Source organism: Phocoena sinus, chromosome 1 (assembly GCF_008692025.1).
Source record: "Phocoena sinus isolate mPhoSin1 chromosome 1, mPhoSin1.pri, whole genome shotgun sequence".
In the NCBI taxonomy this organism is placed as follows: domain Eukaryota; kingdom Metazoa; phylum Chordata; class Mammalia; order Artiodactyla; family Phocoenidae; genus Phocoena; species Phocoena sinus.
This window is the reverse complement of record NC_045763.1, coordinates 59,185,160-59,199,876: the sequence shown is the minus strand read 5'-3', so window position 1 is coordinate 59,199,876 and position 14,717 is coordinate 59,185,160. Positions and strand designations below refer to the sequence as shown.

Here is a 14,717-nt window from a genome sequence, read left to right as displayed (position 1 = left end):
AGGTCTGGTGGGCTTTTGCCTTCCTCCTTCATCTGCTGTGTGTTTCTCTGTCTTCTCATTTTGCTTAACTTACTGTGTTTGGGGTCTCCTTTTCACAGCCTGCAGGTTCGTAGTTTCCTTTGTTTTTGGTGTCTGTCCCCCGTGGCTAAGGTTGGTTCAGTGGGTTGTGTAGGTTTCCTGGTGGAGGGGACTAGTGCCTGTGTTTTGGTGGATGAGGCTGGACCTTTTCTTTCTCATGGGCAGGTCCATATCTGGTGGTGTATTTTGGGTTGTCTGTGGCCTTATGATTTTAGGCAGCCTCTCTGCTAATGGATGGGGTTGTGTTCCTGTCTTACTAGTTGTTTGGCATAGGGTGTCCAGCACTGTAGTTTGCTGGTCATTGAGTGAAGCTGGGTGTTGGTGTTGAGATGGAGATCTCTGGGAGATTTTTGCCGTTTGATATTACGTGGAGCTGGGAGGTCTCCTGTGGACCAGTGTCCTGAACTTGGCTTTCACACCTCAGAGGCACAGGCCTGATGCCTGGCTGGAGCACCAAGAGCCTTTCATCCACATGGCTTAGAATAAAAGGGAGGAAAAAAAGAAAGAAAGAAAGAAGAAGATAAAATAAAGTTATTAAAATAAAAAATAATTATTAAGAAAAACAATTTTTAAAGTAATACAAAAAAACAGACAGAACATTAGGACAAGTGATAAAAGAAAAACTATACAGACAAAATCACACACAGAAGCATACACATACACACTCACAAAAAGAGAAAAAGGGAAAAAAATATATATATATATCTTTGCCCCCAAAGTCCACCTCCTCAATTTGGTCGTTTTTTATTCAGGTATTCCACAGATGCAGGGTACATCAAGTTGATTGTGGAGCTTTAATCCGCTGCTCCTGAGGCTGCTGGGAGAAATTTCCGTTTCTCTTTTTTGTTAGCACAGCTCCTGGGATTCAGCTTTGGATTTGGCCCCACCTCTGTGTGTAAGTCGCCTGAGGGCGTCTGTTCTTCGCTCAGACAGGATGGGGCTAAAGAAGCCGCTGATTCGGGGGCTCTGGCTCACTCAGGCCGGGGGAAGGAAGGGGTACGGATGCAAGGTGAGCCTGCGGTGGCAGAGGCCGGCGGGACGTTGCACCAGCCTGAGGCGCGCCCTGCGTTCTCCCCGGGAAGTTGTCCCTGGATCACGGGACACTGGCAGTGGCGGGCTGCACATGCTCCCCGGAAGGGGGGTGTGGATAGTGACCTGTGCTCGCACACAGGCTTTTTGGTGGCGGCAGCAGCAGCCTTAGCGTCTCCTGCCCGTCTCTGGGGTCGGTGCTTTTAGTCTCTAAAGCTCCTTTAAGCAGCGCTCTTAATCCCCTCTCCTTGCACACCAGGAAACAAAGAGGGAAGAAAAAGTCTCTTGCCTCTTCGGCAGCTCCAGACTTTTCCCCCCGACTCCCTCCCGGCTAGCCGTGGCGCACTAGCCCCCTTCAGGCTGTGTTCACCCAGCTGACCCCAGTCCTCTCCCTGCGCTCCAACTGAAGCCCAAGCCTCAGCTCCCAGCCCCCGCCCGCCCCGGCGGGTGAGCAGACAAGCCTCTCTGGCTGGTGAGTGCCGGTCGGCACCGATCCTCTGTGCAGGAATCTCTCCACTTTGCCCTCCGTACCCCTGTTGCTGCGCTCTCCTCTGTGGCTCCAAAGCTTCCCCCCGTCTCCGCCTGCGAAGGAAGGGGCTTCCTTTCCTGCTTCACAGCTCCCTCCCACTGGTGCAGGTCCCGTCCCTATTCTTTTGTCTCTGTTTTTTTTTTTTTTTCTTTTGCCCTATCCAGGTACATGGGGAGTTTCTTGCCTTTTGGGAAGTCTGAGGTCTTCTGCCAGAGTTCAGTAGGTGTTCTCTAGGAGTTGTTCCACATGTAGATGTATTTCTGATGTATTTGTGGGGAGGAAGGTGATCTCCGCTTCTTACTCTTCCGCCATCTTGAAGCTCCTCTCCTTTTTTAAAGAAAATTTAATTAGTTCATTTATTTTTGTCTGCATTGGGTCTTTGTTGCAGTGCATGGGCTTTTTCTAATTGCAACGAACGGGGGTTACTCTTCGTTGCAGTACGTGGGCTTCTCATTGCGGTGACTTCTCTAGAAGCCACCCGTGGAGCACGGGCTCTAGGCGCTCAGGCTTCAGTAGTTGTGACATGTGGGCTCAATAGTTGTGGGTCACTGGCTTAGCTGCTCCATGGCATGCGGGATCTTCCCGGACCAGGGCTTGAACCTATGTCCCCTGCATTGGCAGGCGGATTCTTAACCATTGCACCACCAGGGAAACCCTTATAACTGTTGTTTTTCTCTAAGTTTTTATCCTTCCAGTTTCCTTTAAACAGTTGCCAGTTACTTTTCCAAAACTCAGACATGATCATATTACTCTCCTTACCCCAAAATCTCAATGTCCCCCACACCTATGCTCATAGAATAAAGTGCAAATTCTTTAGCCTAGTATAAAAGTTCTGCCCATCCTGTGTGCTCAGATATTAGCTCTCCATTTCCTATGCCTTGTCCTTTCCTTTTTTGTGTTAGTGCACGTGATGTTCCTTCAGCCTCCTCTATCTCTTAAAACCATACTCACATGTCCTACCCTTCATGAAACTGTCCTCAAGTTGCCTGGTTGAAATTGTTCTTTTTTCCAATATTCTCACAGTCCTTTGTTAATCTCTGCATTTGATTCCTACATTATTTCTATGATATGTTACAGTATTCTCACCTTATGTGGCCAAGGACAAATGTACATTAGCAAAGAGCAGAACCAATTGGAAAGTTACACATATTCACATCTCCATATTGTACAGGAAAACAAAAGTAACATTCTTGTGAGTCTTGTCAATTTAAAGCTTTATCAAATCAGATTCTTCATGCAATCTTCATGAGTCAGAAGGAAACAGCTCTCCCACAGTTGGTACAGGGGAAGGGAAACCTCTTCTCACTCTTTTCTGAGAATCCTTTTGCTAATTGTAAAGACTTCATTTTTAAGACCAGCCTCTGGAATTTCATTAATTAGTCTTAACATTTAAAAGCAGGCTTATAAGTATAGGATGAAAAGGGAGAAAAAGAAGAATAACTTTACAGTGAATAAACCTGACAGTCACCACCTCAACCAGGTGATCAAGGATAATGTCAACAGTGATGAGTCATGTTGATGGTGTATCCCTTGATGTGGTATGATGGGAATGATACTGTACCTCTGTGGTCCTCCTCCCAAAACATTACCCCAGTCTAATTATGAGAAAAACATTAGACAAGCCCCATTTGAGAGACTTCAAAATATCTGACCAATAATCCTAAAAACTATCAAGGTCATCAAAAACAGGGGAAGTCTGAGAAACTCACAACCAAGAGGAAACTAAGGAGATAATTAAATATAATGTGGTAAACTGGCTGGGATCCTGAGACACAGAAAGGACATTAGGAAAGAAAATGAGGCTATTTTAATAAAAAATGAACTTGAGTTAATAATCATGTATCAATATCAGTTCATTTATTGTGACAAATGTACCATACAAATGTAAGATGTTAATAATAGGGGAGGGCTTCCTTGGTGGCGCAGTGGTTGGGAGTCCGCCTGCCGATGTGGGGGACACGGGTTTGTGCCCCGGTCCAGGAGGATCCCACATGCCGCAGAGCGGCTGGGCCCGTGAGCCATGGCCGCTGAGCCTGCACGTCCGGAGCCTGTGCTCCGCAACGGGAGAGGCCACAACAGTGAGAGGCCCGCGTACCGCAAAAAAAAAAAAATAAATAATAATAATAATAATAATAGGGGAAACTGGCTGTGGGGTATATGGGAACTCTCTTTACTATCTTTGTGATAATTCTGTGAGTCTAAAACTGTTATAATATTTTAAAATCCTTTTAAAAATTCAGTCTTGCCGAATTCAACTGGCAGAAACATGATTTTGTTTGAAAACAGTGAAAGAAGGAGTATATACCATTGTGTTCTACAAAAAAAAAATAGCAGAGTCCTGATGAAATAACACAATGGGGTGAAAACTTATTTCTCTTTATGGACTTGTACAAAAAATGCTTTTGTTTAGGCAATGAGTATTTTACAGTGGAAACACTGTGCACGTGGAAAAAATCAAAGGGGAATATGCTGCAAAGCTAAACTTTTTAACTTAAAAGGGGCATAAAATGTGCTTCTTGTTTTTAATGGGGATAATTATTTTCATTCTTTAATAATTAGTCCTCTCTTTGTAGGCAGCTCTTTCCTGCTACTTTAATAGAAGTTAGTGGCACGGAGAGAATTGGGAGCAGGGGCAAGGGAGGTGTTGCAACTTTCTAGCTGTGTAAACTTGGACAGATTACTCACCTAGGAAATGAGGTAATTAAACCACAGATGATTTCTCGGAGGGATTCCAATTCAACTACTATTTCATCCATAGATGCTTTCTTGGCTCTGTGCCCTTTTGGCATCATGCTTCCGTCCATCTTTTCCCCAATAGCCTCTTCTCCCTTCAAGGTTCTCTCCAGACAGCATGTTCTCTAAAGCTTTTCCTCAGATTTCAGATTTAAATAAAGACTAGAAGAGCATTAGAGATGGAATAAATAAAAGTAAAATATTTTTTTTAATTAATTGATCTAATAGATAACTTCAAAGTGATAATAGTAACAAAGCATTAGGTGATTATAGCATATGGATGAGTGAAATGAGTGACATAAATTTATAAGGGATGAGAGGGATTAATTGGGAATATTATAGGTCACCTGCCTTTCATCTGAAGTGTTATTTGAAAGTGGACTTAAATTTGTTATAAATGTATATTATAAATTCATATGCTAAGAGGAGAGAAAATGGAATTATATAAAATGCTCAGTTAAAACCAGAGAAGGAAGAAAAAGAGGGAAAAAATAAAGAACAAGTACAATGAATATAAAACAGCTACAAACATGGTAGATATTAAACCAAATATACTGATAATCACATTAAATATGAATTGTCTAAATATACCAATTAAAATACAGAGACTGTTAGAGTAGATAAAGAAGATCCAACTTTCTCTCTCTCTCTCTCTATATATATATGTTTACAAGAAATCCATTTTAAATATAAAGACACAGATAGGTTAAAAGTAAAGGAATGGAGAAAGATATTCTATAGTAACACTAATCAAGAGAAAGCTGAAACAGCTATATTAATTTCAGACAAATTAGACTGCAGAACAAGGGAAATCATCAGGGATAAAGAAGGTCATTACATAAGATAAAGGAGTCAATTCTCCAAGAAAACATAGCAATCCTTAATGTATGTGTACCTAACAACAGAACATCAAAACATGCAAGGCAAAAACTAATAGAACAGCAAGGAGAAATAGACTAATCCATTATTACGGATTTGGAGACTTGAATACCCCTTCAGTAATTAATAGATCCAGCAGGCAAAAACTGAGTAATAACACAGTTGAACTGACACAGCACCATTAATCAACTAGACTTAATTGAGATTTATAAAATATTTTATCCAACAATAGCAGAATACACAGATACCATGCCATGTTGATCACTATAGCTTTACAGTAAGTCTTGAAGTTGGGTAATTGCAATCCTTCAACTTTGTTATTCTTCTTCAGTATTGTGTTGGCTATTTAGTTTTGTTTTCTGTTTGTTTGTTTTGCCTTTCCATATAATCTTTAGTTTGCTTGATATCCACAAAATGGCTGCTCAGATTTTAATTTGGATCATATTGTATCTATAAGTCAAGTTGGGCAGAATTGACAACTTAACAATATTGAGTCTTCTAATCCATGAACACAGAATATCTCTTCATTTATTTAGATCTTTTTGACTTTTTTCATTAGTTTTTTATTTCTATGCATATAGATCTTATATATATTTAGATAGATTTATACCTAAGTATTTCAAGGTTTTTGATGCTAATGTAAATGGTACTGTGTTAATAATTTCAAGTTCCAGTGTTCATTGTTGGTATGAAGGAAAGCAATTGATTTTGTACATTTACCTTGTATCGTGTGACCTTGCTGTAGTCATTTACCCATTTCAAGTGGGTTTTTTATTTTGTCAGTTCTTTGGGATTTTGTACATAGACAATCATGTAACCCTCAAAGACAGTTTTTTTTCTTCCTTTCCAACCTGTACACCTTTTATTTTTTTTTAATATTTAGCCCTATTGTCCCTGTAAGTGGGAATAGCTAACATTTACTGAGTGATTACTATGTCCAGACACTGTCCCAAGCATATTATATGTATTTACTCATGAAATACTCATTATTTACTCACAAGAACTCTATAGAGTAGGATACCACTATTATCCCAATGTTACAGATGACGATAGAGAAGTTAAGAAAATTGCCTAAAACATTGAAATATCCCAAGAATGTCAACACTTTGGTATTAAAATTTTCTCTCTTGAATCTGGGAGAAGCACAGAAATCCATTGCAAACCATGGTTTCCAGTTCTTGTTCCAGGAAATATAATCATGAAATCTGTCTAACCACCGATAATCATATTAAATATGAATTGTCTAAATATACCAGTTTAAATACAGAGACAGAGTAAAGAAGATCCAACTATATATATATATATTTACAAGAAATCCATTTTAAATATAGTGGACTTATATCCATCTTTCCCTGGAGTCCTATTCAATAGTTCCAACTGAGTACTAGAAATAGTCTCCTGTGTGTCCCACAGGCATCTCCAATTCAACGTATTCAAAATCATACTCAAAATTTTCTCCTCCAGTTTTGCTTTTCCTCTTGTGTTTCTTTTTTCTTGTTGTTATCTCTTCTTTCTTTTTACCTTTTGACCCCCCTTCACTCATTCTGTTAGGTTAGAGATGGGATGATGGATTAAGCAAGGTGCTAAAGTAGTTTCAAGCTTTCTTCTGTATCAGAATCACCTGAGGGCCTTGTTAAAATGCAGACCCCCAGGTGTCACCCATAGAGTCTCATTCTGTAGATGTGGGTTGTGTATTTTTTTTTAATTGAAAAAAAAATCGTGCAGCATCGTGTAAGTTGGGTTGAGTATTTTTAACAAGCATCCCAGTTGATGCCAATTCAGGTAATCCTAGAACCACAGGTTGAAAAGCACTCCAGGGCTCAGATGAAGGCATCAGCCTTGGATGGAGAAAAGAGAAAATGCTGCAGGATATGTGTGGGCTAGGGGCTGCTGGAGTTTTATCTGGTGTCCTCCTTTCTTTATGAGGTAGGAGCTAGTGTCTCTGTGAACAAGGAGCTGTTTATAGCATCAGGGTGCTAGGAGAAAGCAGTCAGGCTGGGAATAGAAGTCATAGGAATGGGAGAAGGTCATTGCAGGGTTAAAGGAAGAGAGTCTGAAGCAACACTGATCTTGGAAATGAAAACTGTAAAGAAGATACTATCTTTTGGTGAAAGATGGGGAACACAACTGCCATTAGTTGTCTACAGAGCTTAAAAGAGGGGAAGAACCCAGAAAGAAATGGAAAGAAAACAGATTCCCCAAATTAGGATTGTGAGGGTCCTAAACATCACCACCTGTCTCTGCTAGAGAGGCAGCATGATGTGAAATACACAAGTCCGAGAGGTAGCCAGAATTCCTAGCCTCTACCATGCAGTTAATCTCTCTGTGCCTAGTCTCCTCATTTGTAAAATGGAGACAGTATTAGTTCCACTTCATGGACTCATAATATAAGTTCCAAACGAATAAACACATGTAATATATTAGGCTCATAGCAAAGACTCAAATGGATGTTAGCTTATTCACATTCCACAAGCAATACCCTACTTGAATTTTACACACATAAGTCAATTAATCTTACTTCAAACAGGGGTACTTTTGACCCCTTTTTACAGATGAAGAAACTGAATATAAAAGGAAAACAAGTTATTTGTCTAAGTCCAAACAAGCGGAATGTTAGCAAACAGGAACTGGAGACCAGGTCTCCAAACTCCAGCTGCATTTTGAGTGTCTACTTGTTGCCAGGTATTGAGGAAGGTGCTTTTAACATGTCAGCACTTGCCATGTATTTCCCTATTATCAGTTGAGGATATTAAGGATAGAATTAAAGGCCAAATTATAAACAGGTGGTGGAACCACAGCTGGAGAGAAACCAGCTCGCTCAAGAGCTGGGAACTCCTACAGTGACTTCTACCCCTCTTAATGGAATCTACATTACCCCACACCATCCTGGTCACCTCTGAGAGCTACATGCCGGTGCTTACTAACATCTGTGAGGGAATCAGAGATAAATGAATCTCAGTTTCATCTGAGAAAAGCTCATAGCTTTGTGGAGAGTATAAAACAAGTATATACAAAGCTATAATACAAGGTAAAAGGTGCGTGGGAATTCAGAGGGAGGGATTCCCTCCAGCTGGATGTGCCATTTGTAGGTGAACCTAGAAGGAGGGCAGGATTGGGGCATGTGGATGAGGGGATGGGGTTGGAGGATGAACTGAGTGGAGAAGCAGACACAGGAACTCCCAAGAATATCCAGTTATTAAGCCAGTGTGTGTAGACTTGTGGAAGGTAAGATTTGAAAGGGAATCTGGGATCTGTTTGCAGGGAGCTGGAAATTTGAAGATAAATAGTTTGAACTTTAATTCTGTAGGCAACAGGGAGCCACAAGAGATGTGTTGTTTTTGGCTTTTTTGCAAATGCCTCTTAAAATTAATGATTTTACTTGGAGATAACTGAAGACTGACATGCAGTTGTTAACAATAATACAGAGAGAGCCTGAGTAACTTAGTCTCCCTCGATGGTAATATCTTGCAAAACTGTAGTCAATATCACAACCAGGATGTTAACATTGATACAATCCACTGCTCTTATTCAGATTTCCCCTGTTTTACTTGTACTCATCTGTGTATGCATTTCATGCTATGGAATTTTATCAAATGTATAGGTTTGCATATCTACAACCACAGTCAAGATACAGGACAGTTCCATCACCATGAGAATCTCTCCTGTTGCCCTTTTACAAGCATACCCACCTTCCTTCCATGCGCCTTCCCTCATCTCTAAGCCCTATTACTAGCACCGTTTCTATAATTTTATTTCAAGAATGTTTCATAAATGGAATCATAGAGTATACAACATTTGGTGACTGGCTTTTTTTCACTCACCATAACTCTCTTGAGATTCATTCAAACTGTAGCCTGTATCAATAATTCTCTCTCTCTCGCTCTCTCTGTCTCTCTTTTTTTTTTTTTTTGGAGCAGTATTCCATGATATGGATGTACCATAGTTTAACCATTCACCTGCCAAAGGATGGCTGGGTTGTTTTCAGTATTTTACTACTATGATTTAAGCTGCTGTAAATATTTGTGTACAAAATTCACACATAAAGTTGTGTGCATTTTGTGTGAACATAAGTTTTCATTTCTCTGGGATAAATACCCAAGAGTTCTGGGTATGTATGTTTAGTAGTAGTAGGTATGTACGCTGGATTGTATGTTTAGTTGCATCATTAATTTTATAACAAATGAATATATATATATAACTAATGTATATATATATCATACATATTCTTTTCCAGATTCTTTTCTATTATAGGTTATTACAAGATATTCAATATAATTCCCTGTGCTATACATTAGGTCCTTGTTGTTTACCTACTTTACATGTAGTAGTGTGTACCTGTTAATTCCAAATTCCCAATTTATCCCTCCCTCCCCTTACCCCTTTGGAAACCATAAGTTTGTTTTCTATGTCTGTGAGTCTATTTCTGTTTTATAAATAAATACATCTGTATCAATTTATTTTAAGATTCCACATATAAGCGATATCATATGACATTTGTCTTTCTTTGTCTGACTTACTTCACTTAGTGTGATAATCTCCAGGTCCATCCATGTTGCTGCAAATGACATTATTTCATTCTTTTTAATGGTGGAATAATATTCCACTGTCTCATTGTGCTTTTAATTTGCATTCCTCTAGTGGCTTATGATGTTAAAAAACTTTTCATATGATTATTTGTTCTTTGTATATCTTCTTCAGTGAAATGTCTATTCATGTCTTTTGCCCATTTTCTATTTGGACTTTGTATTGTTGAGTTTTGATAGTTCTATATTTCTGGCATCCTAGTCATTTGCCAGAAATGTGGCCTGCAAATATAGCTCCCAGTGTACTCCTTCTCTTTCCATTAGTTTTACAAGGTCTTCCACAGAATAAAAGTTTTTAATTTTCCTTTTATTTATCAAATTTTCCTTTTTGGGACTGTGCTAATGGCATCAAGTCTAAGAACTCTTTCCTTAGACTTAAATCCTGAAGATATTCTTTTCAAAAAAACAATTTTGTATTTTTACATCTTATGCTTAAGTCCATTTCCATTTGAAGATAATTTTTATATAAGTTGTGAGATTTAAGTTGACTTTTTTGTTTGCTTATTTGTTTTTGTCTATGGATATCCAATTGCTCTAGCAGCATTTGTTGAAAAGACAACAACAATCCTTCCTGCATTGAATTGCTTTTGCACCTTTATCGAAAATCAGTTGGTTGTATTTGTGTAGGCCTACTCCTGGGTTCTCTGTTCTGTTCCATTGATCTATATGTCTATCCCTTCACCAATATGACACTTCCATGATTATTGTAGCTATATTGTAAGCCTTAATATCAAGAAGAGTGATTCTTTTCACTTTATTCCTCTTTTTTCAAGAGTGTTTTAGCTATTCTAGATACTATGCCTTTTCATATAAATTTTAGGATGAACTTGTTTATGCCTACAAAATCCTTGCTGGGATTTTGACAAGAATTTCATCAAACCTGTAGATCAGTTTGGAGAGAATTGACATCTTTACTAAGTTGTCTCCTAATCCATGAACACATTGTCTCCTAATCCATGAACACATCTATTTAGGTCTTCTTTGATTTCTATTATTAGCATTTTATAATTTTCAGCATTCAGACTATTTATGTGTTTTGTAAATTATACACAAAATATTAACTTTTCTATAGAGTGTAAATAATACTGTGTTTTTAAAATTCTGGTTTCCATGTATTCTGTTTTACTATGTAAAATCATCCTATTTTCAACCTACCTATGTCATTGAATGTGAAGTGAATTTCTTCTTACTTCAAACACCATACAGTTGGCTTGTGTTTCTTTTGTTTGTTTTATCCACCCTGCCAATCTGCCTTTTTTGTTGTTGTTTTTTTTTTTTTTTTTTGCAGTACGCGGGCCTCTCACTGTTGTGGCCTCTCCCATTGCGGAGCACAGGCTCCGGACACGCAGGCTCAGCGGCCATGGCTCACAGGGCCCAGCCACTCCGTGGCATGTGGGATCTTCCCGGACCAGGGCATGAACCCGTGTCTCCTGCATCATCAGGCGGACTCTCAACCACTGCACCATCAGGGAAGCCCCAATCTGCCTTTTTAATTGGTGTATTTACACCATTTACATTTAAGGTGATTCTTGATATATATGAACTTAAGTATGCAATTTTATTATTTGTTTCCTGGTTTTCCTCTGTTTCTCTTTTATCATCTTCCTGTGGGTTACTGGAATGTTTTATAGGACTCTATTTTGATTTATTTTTAGTGTGTTTGAGTATATCTCTTTGTATAGAAAATTATTGCTTTGGGTATTACAATATGCATATATGCATCATAATCTATTACCATTTGAGTGAAGTATGAAAACCTTACTTCTATTCAGGTCCCTTTGCCTTCCCCAATTTTTAATATCATTGCCATGAGTATCAGGTGTTATAATTTTTGTTTTGATCATCATGATTGTAAAAACTTATGAGAAGAAGGATTGTCTATCATACTTACCCCTACTTTTTCTTTTACCTATCTTGATATTCTACTTTCCTTTATGAAGTTCCAAATTATCTTTTCCTTTCTGTTTATAAAACTGCCTTTAGCCACTCTTTAAGGGTAGGTTTGTTAGCAACAGATTTTCTTAGTTTTTCTCATCTGAACATGTCTTTTTTCATGAAGGACCATTTTTGGATATAGAGTTTGCAGTTGACAGTTCTTTTCTTTCAGCACTTGAAAAATGTCATGCCATTTCCTTTGGCATCTGTGGTTTCAGATGAGATATCTGCCATCATCTGAAATAATGTTCCTCTGACAGGTAATATATTGTTTATTTCTAGCTGCTTTCAAGAATTTGTCTTTGTGTTCAGTTTTCAGAATTCAATTATGTGTCTTGGCATGGATTTCCTTGGAATTATCCTGGTGGGGTTTGCTCAGCTTCTTGGAACTGTAAGTTTGTGTCTTTCACCAAATTTGGGAGATTTTCAGCTGTAATTTCTTCCCATACTCATTTAGACTTTTTTTCCTCTCCTTATGGGACTCTGATTATACAAATACTGGGATTTTGGTTACTGTACCACAGGTCCTTGAGACTCTGTTCATTTTTTTCCCAGTCTATTTTCTCTCTATTGTTTATATTGAGTAAATTTTATTTTTTTATCCTCCCTCAAGTTCACTGATTCATCCAATGTCATCTCCATTATACTATCAAGACCATTCAGAAAGTTTAAAAATTTTCTATTATTGTATTTTTCAGTTCCATAATTTCCGTTTAGATCCTTTTTATACATTTTATTTCTTTGCTGAACTTTTTTTAAAATTTTATTTTATATTGGAGTATAGTTGATTAACAATGTTGTGATAGTTTCAGGTTTACAGCAAAGTGACTCAATTATACATATACATGTATCTATTCTTTTTCAAATTCTTTTCCCATCTAAGTTATTACAGAGTATTGAGCAGAGTTCCCTATGCTATACAGTAGGTCCTTATTGGTTGTCTATTTTATTTTTTATTTTTAAAAGTATTTATTTATTTTAGGCTGTGTCGGGTCTCCGTTGCTGCACGCGGGGTTTCTCTAGTTGCAGAGAGCGGGGGCTACTCTTTGTTGTGGTATGTGGGCTTCTCATTGCAGTGGCTTCTCTTGTTGTGGAGTGCAGGCACTAGGTGCACGGGCTTCAGTAGTTGTGGCATGCAGGCTCAGTAGTTGTGGCTCATGGGCTCTAGAGTGCAGGCTTAGTAGTTGTGGCGCACGGGCTTAGTTGTTCCATGGAAGTGGGATCTTCCTGGACAAGGGATCAAACCCATGTCCCCTGCATTGGCAGGCGGATTCTTAACCACTGTGCCACCAGGGAAGTCCCTGGTTGTCTATTTTAAATATAGCAGTGTATACATGTCAATCCCAAACTCTCAGTCTATCCCTCCCCACCCCACCCTTCCCCTCAGTAACCATAAGTTCATTCTCTAAGTCTGTGAGTCTGTTTCTGTTTTGTAAATAAGTTCATTTAGTATCATTTTTTTTAAGATTCCACATATAAGCAATATCATATGATATTTGTCTTTCTCTGTCTGACTTACTTCACTTAGTATGATAATCTCCAGGTCCATCCACAGTGCTGCAAATGGCATTCTTTCTTTCTTTTTAATGGCTGAATAATAGTCCATTGTATATATGTAGCATATCTTACTTATCCATTCATCTGTTGATGGACATTTAGGTTACTTCCTTGTCTTGGCTACTGTAAACAGCGCTGCAATGAACACTGGAGTGCATGTATCCTTTCAAACTATGTTTTTCTCCAGATATAAGCCCCGTAGTGGGATTGCTGGATCATACGCTAGCTCTATTTTTAGTTTCTTAAGGAACCTCCATACTGTTCTCCATAGTGGCTGTACCAATTTACATTCCCACCAACAGTGTAGGAGGGTTCCCTTTTCTCCACACCCTCTCCAGCATTTACTGTTTGTAGACTTTTTGATGATGACCAATCTGACTGGTGTGAGGTGATATCTCATTGTAGTTTTGGTTTGCATTTCTCTAATTAATTAGCGATGTTGAGCATATTTTCATGTGCCTCTTGGCCATCTGTATGTCTTCTTTGGAGAAACGTCTATTTAGGTCTTTGCTGAATGTTTTTATTTTTTATTTGTTTCAAGAAAATTTGTAAGTGCCTGTTGAAGTATTCTTATGATGGCTGCTTTAAAGTCTTTGTCAGATAATTCCAACATCTGTTTCATCTCAGTGTTAGTTTCAGTTAATTGTCTTTTCTCCCTGATATATCTCCAAACTGTGGATCCTAACTAGCCAATATTTGCTCCAGAACTCTGGTCTGGCCCTTTCCCTTTTTTTAATTAATTTTTTTTTTTTTTTTTTTTTTGCGGTACGCGGGCCTCTCACTGTTGTGGCCCCTCCCGTCACGGATCACAGGCTCCGGATGCACAGGCCCAGCGGCCACGGCTCACGGGCCCAGCCGCTCCGCGGCACGTGGGATCCTCCTGGACCGGGGCACAAACCCACGTCCCCTGCATCTGCAGGCGGACTCTCAACCACTGCACCACCAGGGAAGCCCTTAAATTAATTTTTATTGGAGTATAGTTGCTTTACAATGTAGTGTTAGTTTCTGCTGTATGGCAAAGTGCATCACTTATACATGTAGCAAGGGGGAAGGGGGGGTGGGATATACTGGAAGATTGAGATTGACATATATACACTACTACATATAAAATAGATAACTAATGAGAACCTACTGTAAAGCACAGGGAACTCTACTCAGTGGCCCATTCCTTTGACACTTCTGGCCCACCACAGTGCTGGTTCCCTGGGCTAGGGCTCTTAAAGTAAGTTATTTTATACTGGCTTTTGAGGTGCAAGACTTGGTTTGGATGTAGAAGCTATGGTTTCAAATTTTCATCATTCCTTGTGAATTCTATTTATAATCTCTTAATTTCATCTCTCTGGCGTTTGAAGGATTTAGCTTTGTAATATATATTTCCACACCCCCTAGTTTAT

The 14,717-nt window shown here is 38.9% G+C and overlaps 1 protein-coding gene across 2 annotated transcripts in view; it reads left to right on the top strand.

Moving 5' to 3' along the window:
* The window catches only part of DIRAS3 (DIRAS family GTPase 3), a 33,083-nt gene that overhangs the window by 13,138 nt on the left and 5,228 nt on the right, over positions 1-14,717 (top strand). The window contains exon 1 of one of the 2 annotated variants that reach the window (XM_032615213.1): positions 12,108-12,157. The exons of the other annotated variant lie outside the window; for it this stretch is intronic. The gene's annotated coding sequence lies outside the window, so the exon portion shown is untranslated. Of the gene's footprint in view, positions 1-12,107; positions 12,158-14,717 lie in introns of those variants that run through there. 2 annotated transcript variants of the gene reach the window in all.